At 36.4% G+C, this 18,371-nt stretch overlaps 1 protein-coding gene across 6 annotated transcripts in view; it reads right to left on the reverse strand.

The window, feature by feature from the left end:
- Positions 1-18,371, reverse strand: part of LRBA (LPS responsive beige-like anchor protein) — a 737,219-nt gene that overhangs the window by 422,972 nt on the left and 295,876 nt on the right. The gene's annotated exons all lie outside the window — the stretch shown is intronic.

Raw genomic sequence — 18,371 nt, forward strand, 5'->3', positions numbered from 1 at the left:
TCACTGCTGTCAGCCTGTCACCCTAGAGCCCACTTCAGATCCTCTGTCCCCCTCTCTTAGCCCCTCCCCAGGTTGTACTCTCCCCCCCAAAATTTTTTTTTTAAAAAGCCCTGTATCTTGAATCAGCTTGGTCTTAAATTAACATAATCAGCACCTAATCTAACTGCTAATCAAAAACCAAAAGAAAATCTGTAGAAGAAGATATTATCACATAGAGACTTATATTTATCACTACAATTTTAAATATAATTTCCAACAATCACTATGTCTCCAACAGTAAATTAATGAAAATCAAATAGAAGTCAACTCAGAAAATCAAGAAAGTAAAACTTCGTATCTAAACACTGAAATAGGGGTCCCCAAGTGGTTCAGTCAGGTTTACCAATTTACTAAACTCAAATAAAGAAGTAAACGACCAAAGAATAGGTCAATTACAGCTAAACAGAAGCATGGTAAGAAAAATGATGAAAATTTGATAAAATAAATAACAGACATACAGAACATCGTGAAAATGTCTAACATAAGTGTATCTGTAGTAAAGAAAGTAGTCACATAATTAAAAAAGACCAATACTTGAAGAGTTAATAGGCAACATTTTTTTTTTTGAAAACTGGGGAGAGACACCTGGGTGGCTCACTCAGTTAAGCATCTGACTCTTAGTTTCAGCTCAGGTCATGGTCTCACAGTTTCATGGGCTTGAGCCCCATGCTGGACTATGTGCTTACAGTGCAGAGCCTGCTTAGGATTTTCTCTCTCCCTTGGTCTCTGCCCCTCCTCCACTCATGCAGTCTCTGTCTCTCTCAAAATAAATAAATAAGCTTTAAAAAGAGAGAGAGAGGGAAGAAAAAAAAAAAAACTGGGGTAAAAGCCATTAAGCCACAGAGTGATATGTATGGCTACAAAATCCAAGTGCTACAAACTCCAAGCAGGATCAAAGGATACCACATCTATTCATATCATATAAGTGTCAAAGGAAAAAAATCTTAATAGCAGGCAGAGGGAAAGAAAAAGTGGAATAGGCAAGGACATCTACTTGCTTTCAAAAGAGCATGAAGAAGACTAATGGAAGTCAGGTAAGAATGCAATGATCTCTTTTACGTGCCACATAAAAATAGCAGCTAACTAAGAATTCTACATCCAAAAAACATCTTTTAATAATGAAAATGAAAGCATCCAGAATATACCACATGAAGAATCTATTTTCTGAACTCTTTTTATCTGCCAAGAAAAAAAGACTACCAAAAGAATTCAACTGTCACAAATCCTCTCCACTGAGGATTGTGAAGTTGCATAACCAGGGAAGAATGACTCTTAGTACCCAGAAACTTAAAAAGTCAGCACCTGGGTAGGAAATTGCCTAACGGGACATTGTCACAAAACTATCTTGTCTCCTAAAGGTCCATTTATCTTTCCTAAAAGTCATTTGTTTTCCCCTAAGTGCCCTTCTTCCTTCCCCCTTACATATTAAGATGGTATAAAGCCTCAAAATTTAACCTCTTTCTTGAGTCACACTTTTCTATGTATTCTCTCCAACATCCAGGAATTAAACTTGTCTTTTCTCTTGTCAATTTGTCTTTCCTAATTTTGACTCACAGCCCCCCCCCCCCAAAAAAAAAACCTAGGAGGATAGGAGAAAAATTTTTCCTCTTGGGTAAGAGCAAAATAAGCATATTTAATGACAAAAAAGAAACTGTCCCTAGACACATGGGTCACTCCCACATTAAACGAAGTTTTTCACACAGAAGGAAAATAATATCAGACTGATGTAACACAAGGCAGCAAAAAACAAGAGTGCTTGGGTGGCTCAGTTGGTTAAATGTCCGACTTCCACTCAGGTCATGATCTCATGGTTAGCTCAAGCCTGAAGTAATTTTCAGAATCTGTGTCTCCCCCGCTCTCTCTCTCTCTGCCCAGGCTCTGTCTCTCACTGCTCAGGCTCTGTCTCTCTCTCAAAAATAAAAATGTCTAAAAAAATTTCAAAAAAGAAAAAAGAAAAAATCAACATGAGTAAATCTAAAAAGAATACTAAATGTTTACACCAATTCTAAGAACTTCTAAAATTCAAAAATACCATTATGTTAAAATATATAATACCACTCAAAGAAAGAGAAGGTAAAAGGAATTAGTGTTGCAGGTTCTTTCATTATCCAGGAACTGGTGAAAGAACAAATTTATTTAATACGTTAACAACTCTAATATTCATGTTTCAATCTAGGTAACCACTACAGGTATCTAAAACAATGTCAACCAATATGCTAACAGGAAAAAAACTGAATTAAAAAAAAAAAAAACATTTAGCTCAAAAGAAGGGAAAAAAGAAAACAAAAACACATAGAGCAAACAAAAAGACACAGTCTATAAGAGGATAAGTTTTAACCTAAATACATTAGGAATATAAAGAAGGTAGACTTAATGACACAATTACTTTCAAGTAGATTTTTTAAAGTATGCCTTACTGCTTAAACATAACACAATTTCAATAAAAGGTTGCGGAAATGCTGAAAATCATTTTTCAGAGAATAATTAAAAAATAGTGAAATAAGACTAATGTGTCTTTATTCACATAAGAAAAAGTTAGGGGTGCCTGGGTAGCTAATCAGCTAAGTGTCCAACTTCAGCTCAGGTAACAGCCTTACAGTTCTTGAATATGAGCCATACACTGGGGTTTCTATTGTCAGTGCAGAGCCAGCTTCATATCCTATGTCCTACTCTCTCTTAGCCCCTCCCCTAATCACATACACACTCTCTCTCAAAAACAAACACTTAAAAAATATATATAAGAAAAAGATGGCCTTAAGAAACAAAATTAGAGATAAAGAAATAGATACTTCAAATGATAAGATGAATGATCTAGACAGATCGAAATTCAGAATTTTGAGAGTCTGTATTTGTATGTTCCCAGGAATATGACATACTACTAGCTGAAGATACAAAGCTACACCATATTTTAACAGTGTGATTACAAACTTGATAAAGCTGATACTTTTATCACATATATCCGCTAAATGAAGAATGAATATTCTTATCATTTAAATATTGATCATATGTACTAACAGACAAAATGTGGGGTCACAAAGAAATATGTAATAAATTTCAAAGGAAGAAATCATACAGAGTATGTTCTCTGACACAATACAATTAAACTAGAAAAAAAATAGAACATTTTGTGCAAAAACTCTAGAATGGCCTCCAACTTTCCCAACTTTCTGGTATATTCAGCCTTATGTAATCCTCCTCCTCGGATTTTGTATAAGAGTTACAGCATTCCTCAAAGAATTAAAACATGGCAACATTCAGGAAATATCATTTCCATTATTATATTAACTATGATTCAAATTTTCATCTTACTAGCAGACTCTTCCTATTGACTCCTCACCCTGATGGCTTAGCTGATGAAATCTGCCATGTTATAGCCACTCTATGAAGTAGTTCATGGGCCAAGAAGCCCAATGCACCCCTCAGACAACCACCAGCAAGGAAGTGAGAATTCAGTCCAGCAACTCACAAAGAACTAAATCAAGCCAACATTCAGATGAACTTAGAAATAAATACTTCCCCAGTCAAACATCTAATGAGAATGCAGCCTACCAACCCCTTTACTATAGCCTTTTAAGAGAATGTGAAGCAGAAAGGCCAGACAAGCTATGCTCAGCATCCTAAATAACAGAGACTATGAGACAATAAAAGTTTGTTGCTTTTAGGCCAAATCCTGCTAATATTGTTGACACAGCAATACATAATAACATTTCTTCCCATTAATATTTGAAAATAAAGGAATGTACCTCTGAATAAACCATGCACCAAAGTAAACGTGAAAATGGAAATGAGAAAATGCTTTGAATAAAAGATAATGAAAACAAAAAAATTAAAAAGTGGGATTTTGCTAAACCAATGCATGGAGAGAAATGTATACACTAAATAAATTGATACACTAAATTTATACACTAAATAAATACAAAAGAAGGATGAAACTCTGAAAATAAATTATCTAAGTACAAAACCAAAAAAATAAGATGGACATAACAGAAAATTAAATATACTGATATTAAATAACAAATAAATTAAACATGAAATAAAAATTAACTTTAAAAAATCAATAAGTTTAAGATCTTTCAAAAGCTCCAAAAGAATATAAACAATTAAAATTAATAACTGAAGTCAGAAAGATCACTAGATCAAGTGATCTAGATTACTACAAGTGATACACAAAATATACAAAAATCAATTATACTCTATTTAATAGTTACCTAAAAGCCAAAGTAATTCTTAAGTACTATTTTGTTTTTTTGTGTTTTTTTTTTTTATATTTTTATTTATTTCTAGGAGAGAGAGAGAGAGAGAGACAGCGTGAGCAGGGGAGGGTCAGAGAGAGAGGGAGACACAGACTCTGAAATAGGCTCCAGGCTCTGAGCTGGCAGTCAGCACAGAGCCCGACGCGGGGCTCGAACCCACGAACCGCGAGATCATGACCTAAGCAAAAGTCGGACGCTTAACCGACTAAGCCACCCAGGCATCCCTCTTAAGTAGTATATTGAAAAGAATTAAAAATCATCAAAAGATGTAGGAACTAACTAACTATAATTCTATATATAAACAAAAAGAATGCTGAGAAGTTAAAGAACACTTAAAGAAATTAAGGAAGGACCATACAATGTTCATGAAAATAAATGGCTCAATATTGTAAAGATATGAATTATCTACAAAGTCATATATAGTGTACAGTTGTATAGCTATAACAAATCTCAATCAAAATTCTACCAGGTCTTTTGCAGAATTTGACAAACTTATTCTAACAGTTATACAAAAATGTCAAGAACAAAGGATATCTGGGACATTCTTGAAGAACAGAAGGAAACAGGAGGGATAATAACAATCATAATCATAAGAAAAGACAAATACCACCAAATATTAGGATCTATAATATTGATGTATTAATTAAGACAGTGTAGTAGCAGGGCAATCAGATGAACAGACCAATGAACCAGAAAAGAACATTGAGAAACAGACCCAGATTTAAGATAAAGTTATTTTGCAGGAAGGAGGAAGAAGATGGGATTTTTCAATAATTAGGTATGAATCAATCACATAAACAAAATTAACCATGACGTCTATCTCAGATCATAACAAATGAATTCCAAAAGGATCATAGACAATTCCTAAACACTTCTAGAAACTTTCATAAGATCACATAAAATAGTATCTTCATGACTTAAAGATTTCTTGAAAAACCATAAAATACAACATGAAGAAAAATACTGATAAACTGGACTTCTTTAAAATAAAAGATCTGTGCTTATGAAAGCCACCATTAAGAAAATGAAAAGGCAAAGCCAGCATCATTTTGATTCTCAAAAAGGACAGAGACCCAGCAAAAAAAGAGAACTAAAGGCCAATATCCTTGATGAATACAGATGCAAAAATACTCACCTAGATAATTGCAAATCGAATTCAACACCATATAAAAAGAATTATCTACCATGATCAAGTGGGATTCCTTCCTGGGTTACAGGACTGGTTCAATATTCACAAATCAATCAATGTGATACATCACATTGACAAAATGGGATAAAAACCATATGATCCTGTCGATAGATGCAGAAAAAGCATTTAAAAAATACAGCATCTTTTCTTAATAAAAACCCTCAAGAGAGTCAGGATAGAATGAACTTACTTAAACATCATAAAAGCCATTTATAAAAAGCCCACAGATAATATCATCCTCAACTGGGAAAAACAGAGCTTTCGCCCTGAGATCAGGAACACGACAGTGATGTCCACTCTCACCACTGTGGTTTAACACAGTGCTGAAAGTCCTAGCATCAGCAATCAGACAACAAAAGGAAATAAAGGCATCAGAACTGACAAAGATGAAGTCAAACTTCCACTTTTCACAATGACATGATACTTTACATGGGAAACCTCACAGACTCCACCAGAAGCCTACTAGAATTGATCCATGAATTCAGCAAAGTTACAGGGTACAAAATCAACATACAGAAATCAGTTGCATTTTCAAACACCAATAATCAAGCAACAGAGAGAGAAATCAAGAAACTGATCCCATTCACAAATGCACAAAAAACCATAAAATACCTAGGAATAAACCTAACCAAAGATATAGGAGATCTGTATGATGAAAACTATAGAAAACTTATGAAGGAAATTGAAGAAGACACAAAGAAATGGAAAAACATTCCATGCTCATGGATCGGAAGAATACATGTTGTTAAAATGTCATGACTACCCAAAGCAATCTACACATTCAATGCAATCCCAATCAAAATCACACGAGCATTCTTCTCAAACCTAGGACAAACTATCCTAACATTTGTATGGAACCATAGAAGACTCCGAATAGCCAAAGTAATATTGAAGAAGAAAACCAAAACGGGAGGCATCACCATCCCAGACTTTAGCCACTAATACAAAGCTGTCCTCATCAAGACAGTATGGTATTGGCACAAAAAAAGACACACAGACCAATGGAATAGAATGGAGAACCCAGAAATGAACCCACAAATGTATGGCCAATTAATCTTTGATAAAGCAGGAAAGAGTATCGAATGGAAAAAAGACAGCCTCTTTAATAGATGGTCCGAGGAAAGTGGACACCAACCTGCAAAAGAATGCAACTAGATCACTTTCTTACATCATACACAAAAATAAACTCAAAATGGATTAAGGACCTGAATGTGAGACCAGGAAACCATCAAAACCCTAGAGGAGAAAGCAGGAAACAACCTCCTTGACCTCCACCGCAGCAATTTCTTACTTGACACATCCCCAAAAGCAAAAGAATCGAGAGCAAAATTAAACTACTGGGACCTCATCAAGATAAAAAGCTTCTGCACAGCAAAGGAAACAATAAAACTAATATGCAACTGACGGAACGGGAAAAGATAGTTGCAAATGACATATCAGATAAAGCGCTAGTATACAAAATCTATAAGGAACTCACCAAACTCCACACCCAAAAAACAAACAATCCAGAGAAGAATGTTCTCCAAAGAGAACATCCAGATGGCCAACAGACATATGAAATGATGCTCAGCATCCCTCCTCATCAGGGAAATAAAAATCAAAACCACAATGAGATACCACCTCATGCCCGTCAGAGTGGCTAAAATGAACAAATTGAGAGACTCTAGATGCTGGCGTGGATGTACAGAAACGGGCATGCTCCTACACTGTTGTTGGGAATGTAAACTGGTGCAGCCCCTCTGGAAAACAGTGTGGAGGTTCCTCAAAAAATTAACAATAGAACGTCCCTATGACCCAGCAGTAGCACTGCTAGGAACTTATCCAGGGGATTCAGAAGTGCTGATGCACAGGGGCATGTGTACCCCAATGTTCATAGCAGCACTTTCAACAAAAGCCAAATCAGGGGCGCCTGGGTGGCTCAGTCAGTTAAGCATCCGACTTCAGCTCATGTTATGATCTCACAGTTCGGGGGCTTGAGGCCCACATCAGGTTCTGTGCTGACAGCTAGCTCAGAGCCTGAAGCCTGCTTCAGATTCTGTGTGTGTGTGTGTCTCTCTCTCTGATCCTCCCCTGCTCACACTCTCTCTCTCTCTCTCAGAAATAAATAAAACATTTTAAAAAATTTAAAAACAACGATAGCTAAATCATGGAAACAGCCTAAATGTCCATCAACTGATGAATGGATCAAGAAGATGTGGTTTATCTATACAATGGGATACTACATGGCAATGAGAAAGAATGAAATGGTCATTTGTAGCAATGTGGATGCAACTCGAGGGTATTATGCTAAGTGAAATAAGTCAGGCAGAGAAGGACAGATACCGTATGTTTTCACTCATAAGTGGGACAGGAAAAACTTAACAGAGGATCATGGGGGAGGGGAAGGGGAAAAATACTTGGGGAGGAGGGAGGCAAACAATGAGAGACTCTTGAATACTAAGAACAAACTGAGGGCTGTTGGGGGAGGGGGAGAGGAGAAGGGGGGTGATGGGCATGGAGGAGGGCACTTGTTGGGATGAGACCTGGGTGTTATGTGGAAAACAACTTGACAATAAGCTATAAAAGAAAGAAAAAAAGAAAATTAAAAGGCAAACTTTAGAAAGGGAGAACACATTTGGAACACTTATAGTCTACAAGGAAGTTATATTCTTAAGGATACCAAAAATTCTTACAAATAAAGAAAAGGCAATAACCGTATTTCTTAAAAAATGAACAAAGTATACGAATAAGCTCTTCACAAAAGATTCCCAAAAGGCAAATAAATTCATGGAAAGGTGCTCAAGAGTACTAGTCATCAAGGAAATACAAATAAAACCATAAGCTATACTATATCCCACCAGAATCACTTTTTTAAAAAAAGAAAAAAAAAGGTTTTTTCAAACATTGGAAAGAAAATTAAGTAACAGTGAGTCTCATCATCACCAAATATATGAAAATAAGTTTACAACAACTTTATTTATAATAGACAACAATATCAACTCCTCAGATGTCCCCTAGGAGTAAAATGGATTTTTAAAATAGAATATTCATATAATAAAATACTGAGCAATATCAAAAAGAAACAACTAATGCTGTACACAACAAAATTAATTTCACTAACATGTTGGGCAAAAGTACAAAAGAATGTATACTACATAAGTCATCCGGGTTAGAAATTTTCTTAAAACCCATCTATGGTATTAGGGGTGCCTGGGTGGCTCAGTTGGCTAAGCATATGACTTCTGATTTAGGTTCAGATCATTATCTCACAGTTTGTGAGTTCGAGCCCCACATCAGGCTCCCCACTGACACTGGGGTGCCTGTTTAGGATTCTTCCTCTCCTTCTCTCACTGCCCCTCTCCTGCTCATGTTTTCTCTCTCTCTCTCTCTCTCAAAATGATAAAATAAAACTTAAAAAAAAAAACTCATCTATGCTATTAGAAAGCAAGAGTTTAAGACATGGCTACCTTCAGTGCTACTTAAGCCCTCTCCATGTAATGACTCATATGGAACTTTAGTAATGATGACAAGGTTTAAAACATCCTAGCAAAATACCTTGGATATATAAACAATTGACCCATTCTGATGAATGCTTCCAAAACACCAATTCAGCTACCATGAAACTGATAGGATGATTCATTTCATATAAGTAAGATGCTTCTGTAACATGTCTGTTATGTATAGGTCTTCAAAACTCCTTTCTTTAAAAGGAATTGGAGGGGCACCTGGGTGGCTCAGTTTAGTGTCTAACTCTTGATTTCAGTTCAGGTCTTGGTCTCATGGTTTGTGAGATCAAGCCCCTTGTGAGGCTCTGTGCTATTAGCTTGGGATTCTCTCTCTCCCACTCTCTCTCTCTTCCCTTGCCCCACTAAGGCACCTATACATGCTCACTTGCAGGCTCTCTCTCTCTCTCAAAATAAATAAACTTTTTTAAAAAAGGAACTGGAAAGAAAGGTTAGGTAGGTAGCTAGGATTATGTTTTCAATATAATAGCAAAAATGAATAAACTGCAACTAGACAGTGCCTACCTACAAAAGTTAAACTCAGCAATAGCCATCAATGATGGCATGTCTATGATGGACCCATGCTCATTTCATGGGGTACATGCATTGATACCAATATTTTAATCAAAATGTCAATAAAATATGCATAGACTTTGATAAAAAGCAGTGATTACACTCCTAGTAAATTGCCATACAAACCCTCTTAGTAAATTGCCACAAGTGCAGAAAAACTTGTGCATACAAGGAATCTCACCAAAACACTGCTTATAAAAGTGAAAAACTGTAAGAACCAAAAGATGCAAACCTATAAGAGAGATTCTTCTGAACTGACAACAAATATATCAGATAATATATATATCTCTCCTACAATATATCTTTAAGGGAGAAAAGAAATTACAAGAATATTATGTACAAAATGAGTATGGGAAAAATATGAAAGAAAATACACCAAACTGGACCAATGGACTAAATCTGCCTGCCAATAGTTTTTGTTAATAAAGTTTTATTGGAACAAAGCCATGTCCATTTATTATCTATAGCTGTTCTCATATCATAACTCTACAGTAAGTTGAGCAATAGTAACAGAGACCATATGACCTGAAAACTATAAAATATTTACTATCTGGCCCTTTAAAAACAGTATGCCACCCTATGCTTTAGAAAGGAGGAATGTATGCTTTCCCCCTGTATTTCTCTATTCTTTGAAGTTTTACAATGAGTAATGAAAAGAAAGAAAAAGAGAAGATCTTTAAAGAAAACAGAAAGCTTTCTGCTCTTCTACCACTTTTTACATCTTTCTCTTAAGTTCATACACAGCATTTATAATTTGATTCCAAATCTGTCACAACTTCTCCATAATCCCCAAACTGTCTCCCAGCCACTTTATAAGCTAATACAATGTCTTAAGATTTTTGAGTAAGATTTTTAGGGTATTTTTCAAATACTATTAAACAGTACACATTAAGGCATTACAGATAAAAACAATTCCTAATGCAAGTTTAAAATCTGCTAATAATAACTTCCTTTGACTCTGCAGATAGAGAAAGGAAGGGCTTTCATGAGTATAAATGTGAAATACTGGTTTGTGCTTCTTAGTTTCTCTCTAGAGACCAAAAACCACATCGTGAATTAACATCAATATATTGTCTCACAGCACTCAAATATTAATTGGATTGATTAGTCAAAGGTACACCAACCTCCCAGTCCCCAACCAAACAACCTCAAAGTTATTCTCATCTCCTCCCTCTTCCCTGTCGCCTTCCTACATGCCCCTAATTAATCAGCAAATACTGTCAGTATTTCCTATGTAGTATTTTCAGGTTTAATTAATGTATTTCAAAGTCAATATCCTAAAAACCATTTCATTCACACTATAATGGAATATAACTTTGGAGTAAATTGCTCTGATCTTTTAACATGTCTGTATATAATCCCCTCTGTCTTCTGAATCACTGTCAAATATCTGTGCAACGTCTCCTAAACAATAAAGATAAGGCTAAACACTGGAGATAAACTTTTCTTATATTTAAGATGCGGAGAAAGACAATACCCTCAGGTTCTTTCCAGCTTTTAATTTAAACCCTTATGTAAGGGCTGTGGTTGACAAACTCTAAGATAATCTCCAATAAATCAAGGGCATCTATCCCACCCTAATGAATCTAATCAGGGCAAAATCTGAGACTTGCTTCCAGGAAACAGAATACTGCAAAGATGAGTGGATAGTCATTCCTTAATTAGGTTACTTTACACAGCAAAGGTGAAGGGATAGTCACTCCTGTGATATGTTATATTAGAAGGCTCTGCTTTAGCAGACTGTAGAGATTCTGCAGGTGCCAGATTTTGAGAGAATCATGTGACAAAGTGCTACAGGCAGACTTTAGGAGCTGAGATTAGATGCTGGTGACAGCAAGCAAGAAAATGAAGAACCTCAGTCCTCCAAGTGAAAGAAATTAAATTCTGTCAATAACCATGTAAGCTTAGAAGAGGAATCCAAGTTCCAGAGAGGAACATAGCTAGGCCAACACCTTTACAGACTTGTGAAACTCTAAGTAAAGGATCCAGTTGAGCTGTACCAAAAAACCAGACTTACAAAAATTATAAGACAGGAAATACATGTCATTTTAAGTGCAATGTTTGATAGGATGGAGTTAATAGGTGGAGTACTACGGGGGCCCTTGAGTTTGTATCATTCCTGAAACACAGATGGATCACCATCAAACGATTCTGAACACCTAAGAAATTGATTTGAGGATTAATGAAACAATTTTCATAATTTGAATCAGACAACTTGGCAGGTATGTGGTGCAGAGAGGTGAGTTGGGGTAGAGAAAAGTTGCAAAGCCAAGGAAGGTAGAGAGTCATTTTCACTGACAGAGGACAGAGAGAAAAAGAAAAAGGGGTAGAGTGCAGTACATTCGGATCTCTCAAGAAAGCACTCCCCCCAAAAGTAGCTAGAGAGTGAAAACACTCACAGGGGACTAGACAAGAAGTCTGTTCCCTAAAACCATTGTTGGGGAGAAAAGAGAGGGTTTCAATACTGCAAGGATTCTATAAACAGTGGAGTGCAGAGTCTGAAGTTTCACAGCTCAGTACCTGGCAGTGCTCTGGTAAAGAAAGTAAGGCAAATCCCCAGGAGCAGACAGCAGGGTCTCAGGGGTCCATGCACCACACAGATCGGATATGTGGTTCCCCTACTTAGTGTGCATTTGGTAGAGACCATATGACCTCCCCACAGGCAAAAGTCACTGTTGACCCTGGAGATCTACCCCATTTACTGATATTGGAACAAAGAGACCAGAGGGCAACAAAACTAGTATTGGCTGTGTGCTGTAATTTAGCATGAACTCTGAGCCTGTGCTACTAGTGATCCTGTGAATATTTTCAGAGACAAGCTGGCACCCAGTCATTGCTCAAGCCCACCCCCAGAGAATCAGTGCAGGTCCAATACATGGGGGTCTCTGAAGTGTGGGGTTTTGAAACACAGCCCCATCTGAGATAAAACTCTGTAGGAAGACACTACCTGGCAAGCAGAGAGCTTAGACATGTGAGGTAAAGGCAAAAAGTGGACAGAAGCCTGAGACAAAGGTGGGGGGGGTTTGTTTGATCACATGTCTGTGGGCACAAAATTCATGCGCCAGAGACTAGAGAGCTAGTTGAAGCCATTTTCACCTCTAGCAAACACACATGTGCATACACAGCAATCGGCCCTGGTGAGCTAAACAGGGCTACCATGTAGAGAATAGAGCTGTTAAACCAAGCCCTGCCTACCTGTACCCTTCAGGCACAGCCTCCAGAAGACCAGTACAAATCTTTTCCACCTGCTTAGTGTACAGACTATAGTGTGTCACAAAGTTTGTTCTACGGGAAACTGGATGAAACTTCATTCGGATTTCATTCTGTTAGGTCGTTGTCTTCTTTGCATCTGTTTTTATTTATATTATTATCTTTTTCTTTTTCTTTGCTATGGAAAGAGCAAATTTCTTTTACAATGTTTTATGCTATTTGATTTTCTTTATTTTATTATTTAAAAAAAAACTGGGGGGAGCTCCTGTGTGGCTTACTCAGTTATGCATCCAACTTTGACTCAAGTCATGATCTTGTAGTTCATGAGTTTGAACCCTGCATTGAGCATGCTACTCTCAGCATTGAGCACACTTCAAATCTTCTGTCCCCCTCTCTCTCTGTCCCTCCCCTACTCATACTCTCTCTCTCAAAAATAAATAAGAAAAAAAATTTTAACTAAAACTTTTTAAACCTTTTTCCCCCTTTCTTTTTTCTCTTTTCTGTCGAGCTTCTCTCAACAAACAGACCGAAATATACCTAGGATCTAGCTTCCTTAATTTGATTTTGCTTTGTTTTTAATTTTTTAAATTTTTATTTTATTAATTTTTCCTTCCTACAAAATAACAAGAGTAATTTACTCCAAAAGAAAGACCAAGAAGAAAATAATGACTGAGATTTAATCAATGCAGATATAAGTAAGATGTCTGAACTAGAATTCAAAACCACTATTATAAATAAACAAGCTAGGGTTGAAAAAAACATAGAAGACACCAAAGAACCCTTTTCTGCAGAGATGAAAGAAGTTAAATCTAATGAGACCAAAATTAAAAATGCTATACTGAGATGCAATCTTGAATGGATCCCATGACAGCAAGGATGGACAAAGGAGAGCAGTGAATCAGTGATATAGAAGATAAAATTATGGAAAATAATGAAGCAAAAAACAAAAAAGATGGAAATAAAAAGATTATGATATAAGACTCAGAAAACTCAGTGACTTATTAAAGAGAAATAGCGTTAATATCACAGAAGTCACAGAACATGAAGAGTAAGAAAAAAGAGCAGAAGATTTATGTGAGCACACTATAGCTGAAAATTTTTCTAATCTGGGGAAGGAAACAGACTTCAAATTCCAAGAAGAATACAGAACTCCCATTAGATTCAACAAAAACCAACTGTCACTAAGCCATATCATAGTCAAATCATAAAATACACAGGCAAGGAAAGAAATATGAAAGCACCTAGAGAAAAAGGCCTTAACATACAACGGAAGACAAATCAGGTACACAGCAGATCTCTCCATAGAAAGTTGGCAGGCCAGAAAGGAGTGGTAGGATATATTCAACGTGCTGAATTGCAAAACCATGCACAGCCATGAATCCTTTATCCAGCAAGGCTGTCATTCAAGATGGAAGGAGGGATAAGAGTCTCCCAGACAAGCAAAACTTAAAGGAGTTTGTAAACACTAAACTATTTTTGCAAGCAACTTTAAGGGGGACTCTTTGAATGGAGAAAACATAAACAAAACGGACCAAAAGCAACAAAGACTAGAAAAAAACAAAGAATGTCACCAGAAACATCAAATCTACAGGCAACAAAATGGCACTAAATTTGTATCTTTCAGTAATCACTCTAAATGTAAATGGACTAAATGCCCCAATTTTGTATCAGAATGGATAAAAAAAAAACCACACCCATCTATATGCTGTCTACAGGAGAATCATTTTAGACCTAAAGACACCTGCAGATTCAAAGTAGGGAATGGAAAACCATCTACAATGCTAATGAACGAAAAAAAAGCCAGAGTAGCTATACTTATATCAGACAAATTAGATTTTAAAACAAATACTGTAAAAAGTGATAAAGAAGGGCATTATATCATAATTAAGGGATATATCCATCAAGAAAACCTAACAAATGTAAATATTATGCCTCTAATTTTGAAGTACCCAAATACATAAATCGGTCAATCAAAAATATAGAGGAACTCAAAGATAATAATACAAAATTGTGGAAACTTTAACACCTGACTTACAGCAATGGACAAATTATCCAAGCAGAAAATCAATAAGGAAACAATGGCTTTGAATGACACACTGGACTAGACGGATTTAACAGATATACTCAGAAAATTTCATCCTAAAGCAGCAGAACACACATTCTATGTGCACATGGAATATTGTCCAGAAGAGATCACATACTAGGTCAAAAAATCAGCCCTCAACAAGTAGAAAAAAGATCAAAACTATACCATGCATATTTTCAGAACATAATACTATGGAACTTGAAATCGACCACATGAAAAAAACTAGAAACATCACAAATACTTGGAGATTAAAGAACATCCTACTGAAGAATAAATGGGTTAACCAATAAATTAAAGAAGACATAAAAAAAGGACATGGAAGCCAATGAAAATAAAGACACAACAGTCCAAAACATCTGGACAGCCATAAGACAGCCATAAGAGGGAAGTATATAGCAATCCATGCTTTCCTAAAGAAGGAAGAAATGTTGCAAATACACAACCTAACCTCATACCTAAAGGGGTTGGAAAAAGAAGAGCAAATAATCCCAAAACAAGCAGCAGAAGAGAAATAATAGTAGAAATCAATGATATCGAAATTTAAAAGGTGGGGGCAGCAAACCTGGGTGGCTCAGTCAGTTAAATGTCTGACTTTACCTCAGTTCATGATCTCATGGATCATTGGTTCCAGCTTTGCATTGGGCTCTGTGCTGACAGCTCAGTCAGAGCCTGGAGCCTGTTTTAGATTTTGGTCTCCCACTCTCTCTGCCCATCCTCTACTCACACTCGTGTGCTCTCTCTAAATCAAAAATAAATAAACATAAAAAAATTAAAAACAAAAATACCGAAACGAAAAAAGTAGAAAAGATCAATGAAACTAGGAGCTGGTTCTTTGAAGAAAATAACAAAACTGATAAACTCTTAGCCAGATTAATCAAAAAGAAAAAGACCCAAATAAACAAAATCACAAATGAAGTAGTTGAGATCAGAACCAAGACCACAGAAATACAAACAATAATAAGAGAACATTATAAGCAATTATATGCCAACAAATTGGGAAATCTGAAAGAAATGGATAAATTCTGAGAAACATATAAACTAGCGAAACTGAAATAGAAAGAAATAGAAAATTTGAACAGACACAAAACCAGTAAAGACACTGAATCAGTAATCAAAAATTTTCCAACAAAAAAGAATCCAGGGCCAAATGGCTTCCCAGCAGAAATCTACCAAATATCTAAAGAAGAGTTAATACTATTCTTTTGAAGCTGTCCCAAAAAATAGAAATAGAAGGAAAACTTCCAATCCATTCTATGAAGCCACCATCACCATGATTTCAAAAACAGACAAAGATCCGACTAAAAAGGAGAATTACAGGAGTACCTCGGTGGCTCAGTCAGTTAAGCATCCAACTTCACCTCAAGTCATGATCTCACAGTTCATGGGTTTGAGCCTCACATCAGGCTCTGTGCTGACACATCAGAGCCTGAAGCCTGATTTAGATTCTGTGTCTCTCTCTTTCTCTGCCTGTACCCCACTCATGCTCTCTCTTTCAAAAATAAACAAACATTTTAAAAATGTTTCTTTTTCAAGGAGAATTATAGACCAATATGCCTGATGAACATAGATGTAAAAATTCTCAACAAGATACCAGCAAATCGAATCCAAAAATACATTAAAACACTCATTCACCACAATCAAGTGGAATTTATCCTTGGGCTGCAGGCATGCTTCAGTATCTGCAAATAAGTCAGCATGATACCACATAGTAAAAGAAAGAATAAGAACCAGATGATCCTTGGGGTGCCTGGGTGGCTCAGTCGGCTGAGCATCTGACTTCGGCTCAGGTCATGATCTCACAGCTCGTGGGTTCGAGCCCCACATCAGGCTCTGTGCTGACAGCTCAGAGCCTGGAGCCTCCTTTCAATTCTGTCTCCCTCTCTCTCTCTCTCTCTCTCTCTCTGCTCTTCTCCCACTCGTGATCTCTCACTCTCAAAAATAAATAAAACATTTAAAAAAATTTAAAAAAAAAGAACCACATGATCCTCTCATTGGATGTAGAAAAAGCATTTGACAAAATACAGTATCCTTTCTTGATACAAACTCTCAAGAAAGTAGGCATAAAAAGAACATACCTCAACATCATAAAGCCCTTATATGAAAGACCCACAGCCAATATCATCCTAAATGGGGAAAAACTTTCCCACCAAGGTCAGGAACATGACAGGAATGTCCACTCTCAACACTATTAATTAATACAGCACTGAAACCCCTAGCTTCAGCAGTCAGACAATAAAAAAGAAATAAAAGTCATCCAATTTGACAACGAAGAAGTCAAACTTTCACTCTTCACAGAAGACCTGATACTCTATTTGGAAAACCCAAAAGACTCCACCACAAAAACTGCTAGAACTGATGCATGAATTCAACAAGTTGTAGGATATAAAATCTATGTACAGAAATCAGTTACATTTCTATCCACCAAAAAAGGAGCAGAAAAAGAAATCAAGAATCAATCCCATTTACAGTTGTACCAAAAACCATAAAATAACTAGGAATAAACCCAACTAAAGAGATATAAGATCTCTATTTTGAAAACTACAGAAAGCTTATAAAAGAAATTGAAGACAAAAAAATGAAAAAAACATTTCACATTCATGGACTGAAAAACAAATATTGTTAAAATCTCTATACCACCCAAGGCAATCTACACATTCAACGTAATCCCTATCAAATTAACACCAGCATTCTTCACAGAGCTAGAAGAAACAATTCTAAAATGTGTATGGAACCAGAAAAGGCCCCAAATAGCCAAAGTAATGTTGAAAAAGAAAATGAAAGCTGGAGGCATCACAATTCCAAACTTCAAGCTGTACAGAGCTGTAATCATGAAGACAGTATGGTGGTGCAGTGCCTAGGTGGCTTACTCGTTTAAACATCCGACTCTTGATTTTTGGCTCAGGTCATGTTCTCACAGTTTGTGCCACCAAGTCTCACATCAGGCTCTGTGCTGTCAGCACAGATGGGAATCTCTCCCTCTACCCCTTCCCCTCTGTCTCTCAAAATAAATAAATAAACTTTTTAAAAAAAGTATGGCACTGGCACAGAAACAAACACATGCATCAATGTAATAGAACAGAAAACCCAGAAATGGACCCACAATGTAGGGCAACTAATCTTTGACAAGCAGGAAAGAACATCTAATGGAAAAAAGATAGTCTATTCAGCAGATGGGTGCTGGGAAAACTGGAAAGCGACATCCACAAGAATAAACCTGGACCATTATCTTACACCACACAACAAAATAAACTCAAAATGGATGAAAGACCTAAATGTGAGACAAGAAACCATCAAAATCCTAGAGAACAGACAACAACCTCTTTGATCTAGGCCACAGCAAGTTCTTACTAGACATGTCTCTGGAGGCACGGGAAACAAAGCAAAAATGAACTACTGAGACTTTATCACTAAGTTAAAAAGTTTCTGCACAGCGAAGGAAACAACTAAAACTAAAATAACACTGAAAGACAATTGATGGAATGGGAGAAGATGTTTGAAAATGACATATCTGATAAATGGTTAGTATCCAATATCTATAA

Source organism: Hyaena hyaena, unplaced genomic scaffold (genome assembly GCF_003009895.1).
Source record: "Hyaena hyaena isolate Hyena2069 unplaced genomic scaffold, ASM300989v1 scaffold_89, whole genome shotgun sequence".
Classification (NCBI taxonomy): Eukaryota; Metazoa; Chordata; class Mammalia; order Carnivora; family Hyaenidae; genus Hyaena; species Hyaena hyaena.